This window comes from Zea mays, chromosome 2 (genome assembly GCF_902167145.1).
Source record: "Zea mays cultivar B73 chromosome 2, Zm-B73-REFERENCE-NAM-5.0, whole genome shotgun sequence".
Lineage (NCBI taxonomy): Eukaryota > Viridiplantae > Streptophyta > Magnoliopsida > Poales > Poaceae > Zea > Zea mays.
This window is the reverse complement of record NC_050097.1, coordinates 3,647,474-3,653,473: the sequence shown is the minus strand read 5'-3', so window position 1 is coordinate 3,653,473 and position 6,000 is coordinate 3,647,474.

Genomic DNA, 6,000 nt, shown 5'->3' with positions numbered 1-6,000 from the left:
GAGTATCCAACCAAGTCAAAGGTAGACCCCTTTGGATACCAGAGCCCGAAGCAAGGCGTAGCAACTAAATATCTCAGAATTCGCTTCACCGCCACTAAGTGACACTCCTTAGGATCGGATTGAAATCTAGCACACATGCATACGCTAAGCATAATATCCGGTCTACTAGCACATAAATAAAGCAAAGAACCTATCATGGACCGGTATGCTTTTTGATCAACGGACTTACCTCCTTTGTTTAGGTCGGTGTGTCCGTCGGTTCCCATCGGAGTCTTTGCGGGCTTGGCGTGCTTCATCCCAAACCGCTTTAGCAGATCTTGCGTGTACTTTGTTTGGGAGATGAAGGTGCCGTCCTTGAGTTGCTTCACTTGGAACCCAAGGAAGTAGTTCAACTCGCCCATCATCGACATCTCGAATTTCTGCGTCATCACCCTGCTAAACTCTTCACAAGACTTTTGGTTAGTAGAACCAAATATTATGTCATCGACATAAATTTGGCACACAAACAAATCACCATCGCATGTCTTTGTAAAAAGAGTTGGATCGGCTTTCCCAACCTTGAAAGCATTAACAATTAGAAAGTCTCTAAGGCATTCATACCATGCTCTTGGGGCTTGCTTAAGTCCATAGAGCGCCTTAGAGAGCTTACACACATGGTCGGGGTACCGTTCATCCTCGAAGCCAGGGGGTTGCTCCACGTACACCTCCTCCTTGATTGGCCCGTTGAGGAAGGCGCTCTTCACATCCATTTGGTACAACCTGAAAGAATGATGAGCGGCATATGCTAGCAAGATACGAATTGATTTTAGCCTAGCCACAGGAGCAAAAGTCTCCTCGAAATCCAAACCTGCGACTTGGGCATAACCTTTTGCCACAAGTCGAGCCTTGTTTCTCGTCACCACTCCGTGCTCGTCCTGTTTGTTGCGGAACACCCACTTGGTTCCCACAACATTTTGCTTCGGACGAGGCACCAGTGTCCAAACTTCATTCCTTTTGAAGTTGTTGAGCTCCTCCTGCATGGCCAACACCCAGTCCGGATCTAGCAAGGCCTCCTCTACCCTGAAAGGCTCAATAGAAGAGACAAAGGAGTAATGCTCACAAAAATTAACTAATCGAGATCGAGTAGTTACTCCCTTGCTAATGTCACCCAGAATTTGGTCGACGGGATGATCCCTTTGAATCATCGCTCGAACTTGGGTTGGAGGTGCCGGTTGCGCTTCATCCTCCATCACATGATCATCTTGTGCTCCCCCTTGATCACACGCCTCCACTTGAGGTACCTGTTCGTCATCTTGGGTTGGCGGATGCACCATGGTTGAGGAAGAGGGTTGATCTTGCTCCAAGTGTTCCTGTGGTCGCACATCACCAATCGCCATGGTGCGCATAGCGGCCGTTGGAACATCTTCTTCATCTACATCATCAAGATCAATAACTTGCTCTCTTGGAGAGCCATTAGTCTCATCAAATACAATGTCGCTAGAGACTTCAACCAAACCCGATGATTTGTTGAAGACTCTATACGCCTTTGTATTTGAGTCATAACCTAATAAAAACCCTTCTACTGCTTTGGGAGCAAACTTAGAATTTCTACCTTTCTTCACTAGAATGTAGCACTTGCTCCCAAATACACGAAAGTAAGATACATTGGGTTTGTTACCGGTTAGCAGCTCATACGAAGTCTTCTTGAGGAGGCGGTGAAGGTAGACCCTGTTGATGGCATGGCAAGCCGTGTTCACGGCTTCCGTCCAAAAGCACTCGGGGGTCTTGAACTCTCCTAGCATCGTCCTCGCCATATCGATGAGCGTCATGTTCTTCCTCTCTACCACACCATTTTGTTGTGGTGTGTAGGGAGCGGAGAACTCGTGCTTGATCCCTTCCTCCTCAAGGAATTCCTCCACTTGAAGGTTCTTGAACTCGGACCCGTTGTCGCTCCTTATCTTCTTCACCTTGAGCTCAAACTCATTTTGAGCCCTCCTGAGGAAGCGCTTGAGGGTCCCTTGGGTTTCAGACTTATCCTGCAAAAAGAACACCCAAGTGAAGCGGGAAAAATCATCTACAATAACCAGACCATACTTACTCCCTCCTATGCTCAGATAGGCGACGGGTCCGAAGAGGTCCATATGCAGCAGCTCCAGGGGTCTTGAAGTGGTCATCACATTCTTGTTGTGATGCGCTCCTCCCACTTGTTTACCTGCTTGACAAGCTGCACAAGGTCTATCTTTTTCGAATTGAACGTTAGTCAGACCTATCACGTGTTCTCCCTTTAGAAGCTTGTGAAGGTTCTTCATCCCCACATGTGCTAAGCGGCGATGCCACAGCCAGCCCATGCTAGTCTTAGCTATTAAGCATGCATCTAGACCGGCCTCTTCCTTTTGCAAAATCAACTAAATAAAGTTTGCCGTCTAATACACCCTTAAAAGCTAGTGAACCATCACTTCTTCTAAAGACAGACACATCTACATTTGTAAAAAGACAATTATATCCCATATTGCATAATTGACTTACAGATAATAAATTATATCCCAAAGACTCAACTAAAAACATATTAGAAATTGAGTGCTCATTAGAAATTGCAATTTTACCTAACCCTTTTACCTTGCCTTGATTCCCATCACCGAATATGATTGAATCTTGGGAATCCTTATTCTTGACGTAGGAGGTGAACATCTTCTTCTCCCCCGTCATATGGTTTGTGCATCCGCTGTCGATAATCCAGCTTGAACCCCCGGATGCATAAACCTGCAAGGCAAATTTAGGCTTGGGACTTAGGTACCCAACTCATGTTGGGTCCTACAAGGTTAGTGCAAATATCCTTAGGGACCCAAATGCAAGTTTTGTCTCCCTTGCATTTTGCCCCTAACTTCCTAGCAACAATTTTCTTATCCTTTCTACAAATAGCAAAGGAAGCATTTAAAGCACAATAAATTGTAGAAGGTTCATTCACTACTTTCCTAGGAGCATGAATAATATTCTTTCTAGGCATAGCATTTTTCCTAGACATATTTCTACCATGCATAAAGGAAGAACTAGAAGCAAACATGGCATGAGAGTTAGAATCATCATATGCATTATAACTCCTATAAGCATTTCTAGTTTGTCTCCTATCATGATATATAAAAGCATGATTCCTTTTAGTGCTACTTGCCATAGGGGCCTTCCCTTTCTCCTTGGCGGAGATGGGAGCCTTATGGCTTGTTAAGTTCTTGGCTTCCCTCTTGAAGCCAAGCCCATCCTTAATTGAGGGGTGTCTACCAACCGTGTAGGCATCCCTAGCAAATTTTAGTTTCTCAAAATCACTTTTGCTAGTCTTAAGTTGGGCATTAAGACTAGCTACCTCTTCATTTAATTTAGAAATGCAAGCTAGGTGTTCACTATAAGCATCAATGTTAATATCTTTACACCTAGTGCACGCTACAACATTTTCTACACAAGAGGTGGATTTACTAGCAATCTCTAACTTAGCATTCAAATCATCATTAATGCTCCTTAATTTAGAAATTGTATCATGGCAAGAAGATAATTCACAAGAAAGCATTTCATTTCTTTTAACTTCTAGAGCATGAGATTTTTGAGCTTCTACAAATTTATCATGTTCTTCATACAACAAATCTTCTTGCTTTTCTAAAAGTATGTTCTTTTCATTCAAGGCATCAATCAATTCATTAATTTTGTCTACCTTGGTTCTATCTAGGCCCTTAAACAAACATGAGTAATCTACTTCATCCTCATCACTAGATTCGTCCTCACTTGAAGAAGCATAGGTAGAGTTCCGAGTACATACCTTCTTCTCCCTTGCCATAAGGCATGTGTGACGCTCGTTTAGGAAGAGGGTTGATTTGTTGAAGGCGGTGGCGGCGAGTCCTTCATTGTCGGAGTCGGAAGAGGAGCAGTCCGAGTCCCACTCCTGCCTAGATGCGCCTCGCCCTTTGCCTTCTTGTAATTCTTCTTCTTTTCCCTCTTATTTCCCTGTTTCTGGTCACTATCATTATCGGGGCAGTTAGCGATAAAATGACCAATCTTACCGCACTTGAAGCATGAGCGCTTCCCCTTTGTCTTGGTCTTGCTTGGCTGCCCCTTGTGACCCTTTAGTACCGTCTTGAAGCGTTTAATGATGAGAGCCATCTCTTCATCATTAAGTCCGGCCGCCTCAATTTGTGCCACCTTGCTAGGTAGCGCCTCCTTGCTTCTTGTTGCTTTGAGAGCAAAAGGTTGCGGCTCGTTGATCGGTCCATTCAAGGCGTCGTCAACGTACCTTGCTTCCTTGATCATCATTCGCCCGCTGACGAATTTTCCTAGGACTTCTTCGGGCGACATTTTGGTGTACCTAGGATTCTCACGAATATTATTTACCAAATGAGGATCAAGAATAGTAAAGGACCTTAGTAATAGTCGGACGACGTCATGGTCCGTCCATCTCATGCTTCCATAGCTCCTTATTTTGTTGATAAGGGTCTTGAGCCGGTTGTATGTTTGGGTTGGCTCCTCGCCCCTTATCATCGCAAACCTTCCAAGCTCGCCCTCCACCAACTCCATTTTAGTGAGCATGGTGATGTCGTTCCCTTCGTGAGAAATCTTTAGGGTGTCCCATATTTGCTTGGCATTGTCCAAGCCGCTCACTTTATTGTACTCGTCCCTGCACAAAGAGGCTAGCAACACAGTAGTAGCTTGTGCATTTTTATGAATTTGTTCATTGATAAACATAGGGCTATCCGAGCTATCAAATTGCATTCCACTTTCTACAATCTCCCATATGCTAGGATGGAGAGAGAACAAGTGAGTACGCATTTTGTGGCTCCAAAATCCGTAGTCCTCTCCATCAAAGTGAGGGGGCTTGCCAAGTGGAATGGGGAGCAAATGCGAATTTGAACTTTGCGGAATACGAGAGTAGTCAAAAGAAAAGTTCGAATTAACCGGTTTCCTTTTCTCGTAGTCGTTGTGGTCGTCGTCTTTTTGGGAAGAAGAGGATTCGTCGCTGTCGTAGTAGACGATCTCCTTGATGCGCCTTGTCTTCTTCTTCTTCCCATCTCTGCGCTTGTGGCTTGAACCCAAGTCGGTAGACTTGTCATTCTTCGGCTCGTTGAAGATAGACTCCTTCTCGTTGTTGTCGACCACCATCCCCTTTCCCTTAGCATCCATCTCTTCGGGCGATTAGTCCCTTTCTTGAAGAGAACGGCTCCGATACCAATTGAGAGCACCTAGAGGGGGGGGTGAATAGGTGATCCTGTAAAACTTAAACTTATAGCCACAAAAACTTGTTAAGTGTTAGCACAGTTATTGCCAAGTGGCTAGAGAGGAGTCTCAACAAAACACAATACCACAAGAGATCAAACACAGAGAGGACACAGTGGTTTATCCCGTGGTTCGGTCAAGACCAACGCTTGCCTACTCCACGTTGTGGCGTCCCAACGGACGAGGCTTGCAATCAACCCCTCTCAAGCGGTCCAAAGACCCACTTGAATACTGAAAGGGAATTAGGCTTACACCTATTTCCTAATTGATTTTGGTGGTTGAATTGCACAACACAAATAATTGGACTAACTAGTTTGCTCTAGATTATATGTTCTACAGGTACCAAAGGTTCATCTATAACTATACGAAATCGACTGTCCGGAATACCGTAGATTATTCCGGACAGGAGAAGCTTTTTGGAAAAACAGGCCAAGCGCGGACCGTCCGGCCCCTTGCGGCGGACCGTCCGCGACACAAGAATGACCCTCGGACAGAACCAATGCGAGAACACAAGTTTCCACTACGGACTGTCCGAAGGAAAAGCAAAGACCGTCCGAGCCCTCGCGCGGACCGTCCGGCCTCAGGCGCGGACCGTCCGGTCGGTAAGAAACCGAAAAACCCGAAGGTAACGGGTTCGGAGAAATGAATTATAAGGGGCCTCGCGGACCGTCCGGGGTGCACGACCGGACCGTCCGCGACTGGCTCTGTCTGACATCTGACGACGCATTAAATGCAATATAGCCGTTGATATAGCCGTTACTGCTGACCGTT